This window comes from Parasteatoda tepidariorum, chromosome 2 (assembly GCF_982258835.1).
Source record: "Parasteatoda tepidariorum strain Cologne lab strain chromosome 2, Ptep-v5.0, whole genome shotgun sequence".
NCBI lineage: Eukaryota > Metazoa > Arthropoda > Arachnida > Araneae > Theridiidae > Parasteatoda > Parasteatoda tepidariorum.
In genome coordinates, this window is record NC_141756.1 from 124,653,053 (window position 1) to 124,664,830 (window position 11,778).

An 11,778-nucleotide genomic window follows, 5' to 3' on the forward strand; every position below is an offset into this window, starting at 1 on the left:
AAAGTTTTCGGAACTTCAGTGTTCAAAAAAGTATGCAGAAGCTAGACGTTAAGAACGTATCCAATGTGCGAGCATGGGATTGCGAAGCAATCCGAAATGAACTGCGAAAGCAGTTCCGGGGGTTGGCGAGAGCCAGCGAGAAGGGGGCGAAGCCTCCTAGTTATGTATAATATCTTAAATACCAAAGAAAAAAAGAACAATGCAAGATGAAATAGAAGGTATTAAACAATATAAAATTGCCTAAATTATATGAATTTATATTTCCAATTTTCTGAGTTAAAGTGGATTTTTTGTTTCTTAAATTGCTTAGTTAAACTTCACATAATTTTTTTCTTGCTATTTTATTCTTTTTTTTATTTCAACATTAATGTATTTTTAACGACTATAGATATTAATTTTATTTTTAATGTAATAAAATTGATTTTTAAAAAAAAAATATTATCTAATAATGAATTAACAGCAATTAATTTTTTTTAAAAGTTAAAATGCTAGTCAATCCTACACAGTTTCTTTAAATCTATCAAAATGTAAAAATAATATACTATGAAACTTTGAGACATATTACGTAAGTTACCAAAATTAAGGAGTAATAATTTTTTTAAAAATAAGTACCCTATATTTAAAAATGCACTTTGAAACAACCATTTTTTTTTCTTCGTAATAACAACTCCAAATATTAAAACTTCATCAATTTTTTGAAATTTTATGTAATTTTTTACTGCTTTTTCAAAAGCAAATAATATTTTTTTAAAATTTGAAATTCGTAAAAAAAAAAAAAATCGGAATTAACTATTCTTTGGTTTATTTCTGAAATTATATTTAATTAATATTTTTACGATAAGCTGGGAGAAAATGAAATCTGCATTAAAGATATCTATTTAAAATATCTCTAACATATTATCTATGAGTTATTTCCAGGTGTACCTTACGTTAACTGTTTTAATTAAAGAAATTTATTTTATTTTGATTTTCAATTTTAGGTTTTTTCTTTTCACTTTTTTTCTTTTAATTTTCTTTTTCTTTTTTTCACTTTTTTGCTTGATGGTTAATTTTTTCATATAGAATAAAATTCCCATGATTGATAATAGGTATATAAATTATTATGTCCTTATATTTAAAAGAGAAAGTTTTACAAATAACGTTACAAGGAAATAAACAAATTTCAGTACCATAAATTATTCATGGCTCTACTACTTTTTTTAAAAAAAGTTTTCTATACAAGGCTGGGAATAATTCCAAAACTTTCTGAATAAATCAATTTTATGTTGAATAAACGTTTGGAAAATTTGTAATTAAATTCCAGAGAGTTTTTTTTTTAATGACTTTCATAAATTAACAAATTCTATTTTTAAATTTACTTGTAAAAATTATTATTTAATTGGCGTAAAAAAAATTTATTCTTAAATGAACAATTTTCAACATGTTACTTTAGTTTAAAAACACTGTCTCTTGTTTATTGCCTTAGTCAAATAAGGGATTTTTTTTCCTTCAAATCTTCAGTTTGTTTCTATAATTAAATCAAATATAGGTTAAATCAAAATTATGAGACTCTAGTATGGACTTGGAATAGCCTCAGAGAACTCCGTCTCACACCTGTTTTTCAATTTGTTGTAAAACGTTTTCCTACGAATTTTATGGAAATCCGGAGCATGGTTATGTGTCTCGATAGCTTTTTTCAAAAAGCAATTTATCGTAGTGAGTTTCGCTGTGCAATTTTTCTGTTCACATTTCCAATAACTAGTTTCTTTTTTATATTTACTGTGCAAAGTAAACAAATAATTTTTATACAGTATCAAATAGCCCCCTCTTGAAGATTTTAAGTAGCTTATTTCCGACATTATTTAAAATGGCTAAAAAAAATGTCGTTGATTGAATATATGGTTAAGCGATAGTAAGAGGAAAATCTATTTTCCCTTTCAGGTTGTTTTTCCCCAAAAAGGGATTCTGTCCCCTGTATAAAATCCTTCTATACCCTTCCCTCCAAACGGACCCCTGGAGAACTCCCGTGCCCACAGGTGCACATCATTAATTATCTATTGGGTCAACTTTCATTTGGGTGAAGTTTCATATGGGGATGTCCTCTCTGGCCCAAAAGATAACCCATTGTACTACTCAAGACAGTCCCCCCCCTAAGAACACACCTGTTGTTAATGATGTTCAGGCGCAGAGAGGAAGGAAGAACTTCGAGAAAGCTTAGGGGTTACACAATGCGATTGGCATTGGCGTATTTTAATACCTTCGAATACTGCTACAATTCTTGAGGACTAGAAACTCGCCAATTCTCTTATCTCTCAAAAGAAGTTGCATACTAGTATATTAGAAGTATTTTAAATGAAGCTATGCACTATAGTCCATTCCACCTTAAGTTGGCACTGGAGATAAAGGTAGGAAATGTAATACTCCGCCTTTGAAAAGTAGTTCTTCGCTATTTTGGAATTAATTGCAGTTTAAATGCGCTCACAAATATAAATAAATGTTAAGTAATAAATAAGTAAGAAAAGTATATCTTGAAACATGCATTAGAAGATTTTCATGTTTAAATGTATTTAACTTATAAATACCTTCTCAGTAAAGCGAATGTACAAAGAAGAAGGTGTTTTAGTTTGGCGCTGAATTAGTTTTCAAGGACAAGGAATTGGCTCATTGGCTATGTTACTACACTGGTCAGTCAGCTTTTCCATTCGCCTTGGCTTTGCTATCTCTTGTGCAGTTCTTATTTCGTTTTTTTTTTTTTTTTGTATTTGATTATTTAATTTTCTAAATATTAACCTCATCTGTAGAATATTTAATGAAATTTTTCCCCCCTCAGAATAAATGGAAAAAAAAAACACCCCAATAGACAGGTGAATATTATTAAACTGATGACAGTTGAGCATATTTGCTGTGTAGCTAATTCAACATGTGATTTTATTATTATTTTTTTACGACAAAAGAAAAAATTTTTTTTCGCTTTATTCGATATCTCTGTAAAGATTCAAATTTTGCGTCTTTTGCGCCATGTTTAGTTCTGAAGTACAATTCGCTTTTTATAGGAACTTAAATAATGTAAAAATTTAAGATTTTTAGTTTGTTCAATTAAAGGGACTTTTAAATATTATCTGAAATACAATTTCCATAATAGAAGTGTAGAAGTGTTAATTCGTTAGTTATAAACTAATAAAATATATAGGAATTGAAATAATTTCTAAAAAGACGCAAAATTTGAATCATTAATTTTTTTTAAACATCGAAAGGTTAATTTAAACCAATCAATATTTTAATAATTATTTTTGAAATACAAAGCCCAAAAAGCTGAGAAATCCTTTCTCTTATGTAGAAAATATTAAGATATTTCAGTATCTGACAAAATATTTCGAGACTAACTAATTCTACTGTACTTAAATAACAAATTATACGGATTTTTCTCTTAAGCCTCCTTTCACCTGCAAAGGTCCTGAAAAGTAAAGGAAAGCTCTGATATTTCAAAATATGTATTTTCTTTTGAAGAAATGCGCCTACCCATTCAAGTAGAATTTCGCCTGATGAGAAATTGTGGATTGAATTCAATTCAGGGCTACCCCACAAAGAGTTTGCAGAAGAAACTGTCAACTGTTAAAATATTAAATGAATAACATGATAACCAACAGGATAGGTGGTTATCATGCTATTCAAAGAGTTCCTGTTTTGAGTCTAAGAGGGTGGGATATGGCAGCTGAAAACATGGGGGGGGGGGGCGAACAAACAGTACGCGCCCCCCCATATGGATAATACTAATTATTTTTTTCAGATAAGTTCTTTTGTCTCTTAGAAGCAAATATATTTCAGAAAAAAAAATTTATAGTAAAAAAAAAAAACTTTTCTGAAATTTTCTTTAAAAAAATTTTTTTATAAAAAAAAAGAACAGTAAATATTAAAAAAACATAGGTATGATATTTTTCATGATCAATGATTTCCTGCCTATGTTGACCTTTTCTTCCCCAACAAAACACCAATGAGGGATAAATTAATGTACATTAATCTACAAAAAATAAGCATATAAAAATAAAATAACACAAAGTATTTAAAACAAAGTATTTATGCGCATCTATGCATTTCGTTTTTTTTAACTTAGAACTCAGCAAAAAAGAATCTTTTTAAATATTTTTTCTTGTTTGAAATTAGTTTCGTTTCATTAAAAAATTATAATAAGAAAAAAAAAACAGTAAGTATTATAAAACATAAGTATGATCTTTTACATGATCAATAATTTCCAGCCTATGCTAACTTTTCCTTCCCCAACAAATCACCAATGTGGGATAAATTAATGTACATTAATCTACACAAAATAAGAATAAGAATATAAAAATAAGTATTTAAAACAAAGTATTTTTGCGCATCTATGCATTTCTTTTTTTTCTTCTTACTTATATTTCAGCAAAAAGAATATTTTTAAATATATATATTTTTTTCTGTTTAAAATTAGTTTCGTTTAGTTAAAAAATCATAATAAGAGAATCTGCTTTTTAAATACTAATTAAGAAATCAGCTTACAACTAGTATCTTAAAATAATAATTATGAGAAATGCTCTAAAAAATCGTGCTCTTTTCCGTATTCTGTACAACATTTTAATACGATTCTTGGTTTTTTAAAAAAAAAAAAAAATCGGCGTTTTGCTTTCTTAAACGCCAATACTGGCCACTTTCTCTCCCTTTGTTGCTACCTCATCCCCGTACTGACTTAAAGAGTAACCCAGTTTCCATGTAATCCAGTCTACCTACCTTTCTCTCCAGTGCCAACTTAAGGTGGAATGGACTATAGGTATTGTTCATGTTATTACAGAAATCAACTTTTTATGGACTTCGTTTTAAAGGAATGTATATCAGTTATTCAGTATTTTTTTGTGTTCTGAAAGTATTAATACGAAAAAGTCACTAAAATTTAATTGAAATAGAAAAAATGTGAAAGAAGTCAAGAATGTTTTTTTTTTCTGAGGTGGTAGCACATTATTTGCGAGAATAAAATTTTTATCAATCTGAATTTTTTAAACATTCGTTAACTACAAATAAAATAGTAACGAAAAATTAAAATAAATATCAAAAAAATTGCTTATTTAAAAAATACGTAATAAGGCTTATGCCTTATATATATATATATATATATATATATATATATATATATATATATATATATATATATATATATATATATATATATATATATATATATATATATATATATATATATATATATATATATATATATTAAATAAGAATGAATCTAATTTACTCAAAGTAGAAAAACACGTCCACAGAAAATTTTAAATTCATATTAATTTTTATAAGTTATACTGTCTAGTTTCTGTACGTTTCTTGCGATCAATGGTAACTAGCGTAATGCTTAATGATTTAGTTCTCGATTAAATGAAAAATAAATAAATACTGATATCATGAAATATTTTTTTTTTAATTTACTTTCCAGAGGAACGGATTATTAGTAAAGTTAAAAAAAAAAAAAAAAGAGGAGACTGTTTATTTTCTTGCGGAAATTTAAAATATAATTTTTAAATTACTTATTTATTAGTAAATTAGTTCAAAGTACTTGGTGCGTATCTTTCCTAATTAATTCCTTGGTAAATATTTTCCTTACTGAACATTAAAAAAAAGTTTTCTTAAGATGAGTATTTATGAATTTTCTTTTTAAATTATTTTCAACTGTATTTTGAAAGAAAAAAAAAATAAATACTGATATCATGAAATATTTTTTTTTTAAATTTACTTTCCGGAGGAATGGATTATTAGTAAAGTTAAAAAAAAAAAAAAAAAAAAAAAGAGGAGACTGTTTATTTTCTTGCGGAAATTTAAAATATAATTTTTAAATTACTTATTTATTAGAAAATTAGTTCAAAGTACTTGGAGCGTATCTTTCCTAATAAATTCCTTGGTAAATATTTTCCTTACTGAACATTAAAAAAAAGTTTTCTTAAGTTGTAGTATTTAAATTTTCCTTGTACCCGATATAATCATACTTAGACCTGTAATTTACCTGGTACGTTACGCGCGCATATGCGGTGTAATGCACTTGATGTGTTTTGTGCATTAACCTGGTAAAATACATATTCAAATCCAGTATTAAGCGGTCGTCGGGCTACCGAAGCGGGGGTGCCATCCCTTCTGCAGAGGATCAAAATTGTGATGGCATGTCTTTCGATCATCCTTAGGGGTGTTTCTCAGACCGTCGCCAATAGCCCATCGTGCAGCTCTAGTGCGACGTAAATTAAATACAACAACCAGTATTAAGCCCTTGATAAATTAACGCTCGCGCATAAGTGTGAAAGCCGCATAAGAATTTTGTGCGTCTCAATTTAGTTTCTTTTAAAAATAGTTTAATGGCATAAACCTTTATAACTGTTGAACTCCGAGATCTTGAATCAGTCTGAAGGTGCGACGAAATAAAAATTGTAAGGCCTGATTAATATGTGTCGAAGGTTTATGGTATGGCAATTATAAGATGAGCTCTCTTTCCAAGTCTTTCTTCGTACGTCTCTATTGAATTTCTTTTAAAAATAGTTTAATGGCATAAACCTTAATAACTATAGAACTCAAAGATCTAGAATCAGTCTAAAGTTGAGACGAAATAAAATAGTTCTGCTTGACACATTCATTTTAGAACAAATTGATGAATTTTCACTTACTTCTAAAATTGAAATTGATTTCTTGTAATCAATTTATAAAAAAAGTAAGACTTAAAATAATAAGGAAAAATCTATTCGGCAGAATTTATTAAAACTTAATACTATACTACTTTAGAGAAACTTGCAAATATGTTACTGTACTAATATTTTATTGAGTTGTCTCAGATAAACTAAATCAATATTTATTAAAATTATAATAATATAAAATTATTATAATTATAAAACTGTTAATAAAGTAATGATTTTTCGATAAAATTAGATTCAGTATCATTCGAAAAACTAAAGTTTTAATTCCGGCTTTTGTTAAATGTATCATAACTTTTTTTAAAATTACCGTTACATTCTTGTAAACATCTTTTATTATAAATTGCTATGGATAGAAATATTTTAATTTATTTAATTTAATTTTATAAATTCTTTAATTAAAATTAAACAAAAGTAGGATTCAAATTATTCAAAAAAGGTAGTCTTTTAATTCTTAAATTAAAATGTCTATGTGTATAAATGAAATTTAAGACAAATATCGAATTTTCAAAGCGCCAAAAAATAAAAATTTATCGAATTTTACAATTTTTTTCTCTCTTCTAGGCTGTTTAGTGTATCTAGTATATATTTATTGAATAGCATATAGGTTATATCCAGCATAATATAAATAAATTCCCCTACACGAAGAATTGTCTATCAGAAATCGAGGTTAGTAGCATTGAATTGAATATAAACTTAAGTTTTCTTACATCATAGGTAAACCTCAATCCAATCAAAAGAATTTTTCACTCTTTCAAGATCGAGTACAATTGTTCCTCTTACAGCTATGTAAATGTAGAACATACACTGTCCTAATTTGAGGATTATTTTGTAGCTGCTCTTTGCTATAGCTTAAAAATATTGAATGAAATGGTATAAAAGTTTTGAAGCAATTTTTAATTAATTACAAGATAATGATTTTAAAATTGAACAGAAAGTAAATCGTTAAAAATTGCGCAAGATATGAGCGTATTAAGAATTTTTTTCAAAATTTTGTCGGGAATTGTAGTTAGCAACTCGTGGGGAAAAAAAGATTTGAATATCTTCAAAAAATTATACTGCAAAATTAGGAAAAAATATTTGTTTCAGCGCAGGTGGAAAAGAACTACTTTAAAAACGTATTTTAAAGGATTTGTTTTTCTTTCTTGGTCTAATTTTAACATGCTTGTTAATGAAAAATTGCTCCTAAAACTTTTATTTTATTGAGTATTTTTCCTGTTTTAGGAAAAAATCGCATGGCAAATAAAAGTTTTTATTTATTTATTCTATAAAAATGTCCATATTTTCATAGTATAAGCTTACGAAATTTTATGTACTTCTTACAAATAATAACAAAGTGTCCTTTGAGTTAATAAATTTATTGTTACATTTTCTGAAATAAGATGCTATAATACTTGTTTTCGCTCATAATTTCTTGCCGGCCCCTTAGACCACCTCTGAAGTTTTTAAAATTTATTACACTCTTGAAATTCATAAAATAATTTTCTAGGTATTTTGTGAGAAATTCCGAAAAAAAAGGAAAAAAAAAGGTGAAAAACTGATAGTGTCTTATCTATTATTGCACGGTAGTGTGTATTTAAATTTCCTTAGTTTTATTTCATAGCTGATTTATTTGTTATGAAATGTTAGTGCCTTGATGAACACAACTGTTCCATCTATATTTTGGAAACATTCAAAATAATTTTTTTTCATAAACACCACTCTTCGCTAGCTTTAAAATTTTGTTAAAAGGTAAATATTTGAGAAGATGATTAAGATTCATAAAAGATTATCCTGATTCCTCACAGCAGAATTAAATAATTAATATACAATTTTATTATTTCAAGTGAAAAATGGTATGGAACTAAAGCGAAAACCCTTAAAATATGTTAAAAAGGAATTGCTTTTAAATATTTTTATGCTACATTTACTGTAATTAATAGATTGCGTCAATCTTTAATAATTTTCTTTTTTAAAATGTTACTTCAAGACTACCTATGTGTAATTTTTCTACCTAGTCAAGAATTCTAAAAAAAAAAAAAAAAAAAAAAAAAAAAAATTTGATCTCGCAATTATGGGACAACCTATTTAGAATTAAATTGCTAATAAATTAATATTAAAAAATTAGTGACAAAAAGAATGCTGTTTCTCGTCCTGTTTAGTTCCTAGCATTTGGCTCACACTAATTTACTAATATTGCTGTAAATAATCAATAAATAAATTTTAATAATAAACACACTCTAAAAAAATGTCTAAAGAAATTTCATATTTAATTTACTTTATGTTTCATAAAATACTGTGAGCAAAGGGGATTAAAAATATTACGAAATAACTCTACAATACTGATATTTTAATTACAATTAATAAATTTTTGAAAATAACCTCGCGCAAAAGAAAGCGGTCTTTAAAAATTCTGAATTTTATTCTTGTTTTGTAAAATCATAACATTTTGTAAATAATAAATATTAACGAAAACAATAAATAAGTTTTTAAACGAATTACAATAAATAAATTTTTAAAAATAACCTCGCGCAAAAGAAAGCAGTCTTTAAAAATTCTGAATTTTATTCTTGTTTTGTAAAATCATAACATTTTGTAAATAATAAATATTAACGAAAACAATAAATAAGTTTTTAAACGAATTACAATAAATAAATTTTTAAAAATAACCTCGCGCAAAAGAAAGCAGTCTTTAAAAATTCTGAATTTTATTCTTGTTTTGTAAAATCATAACATTTTGTAAATAATAAATATTAACGAAAACAATAAATAAGTTTTTAAACGAATTACAATAAATAAATTTTTAAAAATAACCTCGCGCAAAAGAAGGCAGTCTTTAAAAATTCTGAATTTTATTCTTGTTTTGTAAAATCGTAACATTTTGTAAATAATAAATATTAAGGAAATGGCGCCAATCAGAGATAAAAGCATCATGACTATCAACCCCTATGGAAAGAAAGATAATGTCAAGTGCGATGGATTAGCGTCAACTCCGAACCTGTGATTATAAAGGGAGGGGGGAGGGAAACTTTGAGTGAGGCACACCTGTGATTTTGGACCAGAAAGGATTCTCCCGTTTCATATACACGACCTCTTATGAAGACAAATAATCAAATTTGGTCTATTTTATTACGACCACAAGTCATTTTTAAATGATAAAATAAAATATTACGGAATCAGCAAGCAAAAGTTAAAATATAATTTTGCTATTATAGGTTTGATACTAAATTGCTAATAAGGAAATAAAAAATTAAATGAAAAATAATTAAATAAAAAAAGCAATTGACGATAATTTTAATTCTGAGATCCAAAACATTTAAATGTACGATGACTTTCGTGGGGTAGAATTTTTGTTACTATTTGATTAAAAAATTAACTTTTGCTTTGTTTTTAAAATATTCTGTGCAGTTTTGCTAAGAATAGATTATACATCTTATTATCAAATACCCATTGTGAAATATTCATTTTAATTATTGAATTTTTATTTCCTATTTCAATATAAGTTATAAGTGAGTGAGCACTTTTGGGAGTCACTGTAATTATTAAAAATTACTGATATATAATCACCTGAAACTGTTTTCTTTTCCTTAATGAAAATATATTAAACAATACTTGTCCAAGGTTTTATTGGTTATTCTGATTTTGTCATTTTGTAGGTACACTTTGAGCAAATACTACTTAAAGTATCACATTAAATTCAATAAAAGCAATTAAAATTATTCAATAAAAACAATATATTCTGCAAGCTAAGCATATTTTCTCCACATTTTAATTTTTTAAAAATTAATGTTGTACCAGAACATTAAAAAATAATAAAAAAATATCTTGTAAAAAAATAGATTTTTTTTTCAAGATATGTTTAAAAAAATGACATTTTGAATAAGATATTTTATAATACAGACACTTTTCTTGCACACATCCTACACTTTATAAGAAAAAAGTTAAAAAACACAAACCTGGAAATTTTAAGATTTTTACCTGGAAAACCTGGAAAAATCAGGGAAATTTTAAATCTGTTTTGAGTTGCCACCCTGGTAATTATGAAATATAAATTTTATATTTTGTAGTGAAATGCTTATCATTTTTCAGCTTTGAAAACTTGATTGGCGATTTTAAAACTGGAAGAAAACAATTAATTACAGAATTTAACCATACTTCTGGAAACATGAAAATACTTTAAAATACAATATGCTACACAAAAAAAAAACATTTCTGCTGATACTCGAGTTCCACGAATCTGATTATAAATTTTGTATTCAATTCTGATTAACTGAAACAATTAATTTCCAAATATTTCTTGACTTCATATTCCTTGATGGTCAAACCAATGTATGTTTCTCTGTGTGAGAAGGTCATAATTTTAATTTGTTGCTACAAATAAGTTCTCTGTTGTCAAGGAACTCAAAAGCGTTGGTAGATTGATTTGATTTGTCTGAATTCCATGTTTGTTTTCATTGGCATTTTTTGCTTGTACCTTTTCTGTTTGTGTTTCACTAGGGAAAAAGTTGTCCCTTTAATTGTAATAAGTAGGACTTTAGTTTCACAGGGTTGCCATTCCACGGGGGAAACCACTAAAATATGGGGAATTTAAAAATCACTTAAAATAGCAGGAAAAAGCAGGAAATTTTGATTTTTTTTTTCTTTACAAACTGAGAAAATACAGGGAATTTTGTTTCTTATTTTTGTCTTTTGAAAAATGGTGACCACTCAAAGCGTAATCTATGGGATATTTAACCATGATATTTCAGTTATACTAAGCTATTTCAATTATTATAGCATTATTTAAGTATGTTCAGCTGTTTTTAAAAACTATACCCGATTTTTAAAAACTGTAACAACTGAAAAATTATTACATTTGCGATCTAGTGTGCTGTTTAATGACATAAAGTGAGAGAAAAAATAGTTCACTGCAAGTCTCTTTTATATTAAAAATATCGGGACAGCTACTGTCACCGTTGTTTTAGATGTTCCACCTAACGTTAAGTTTGAACTTGCTGCGAATTAACTAATAAAAAAATAAGAAAACTTAACAAATGTACAAGGAGTGCTAAGCAGTAAAAGAAAGTTAGTTCGAGAATTATCAACTATTAAATTTGTTCTAAAAAAATGCAGTGTTTTTCGATCA

The 11,778-nt window shown here is 26.5% G+C and overlaps 1 pseudogene across 1 annotated transcript in view; it reads left to right on the top strand.

Moving 5' to 3' along the window:
• LOC122272517 (afadin-like) overlaps positions 1-11,778 on the top strand; it is a 91,548-nt pseudogene that overhangs the window by 54,718 nt on the left and 25,052 nt on the right. The window lies entirely within an intron of this gene.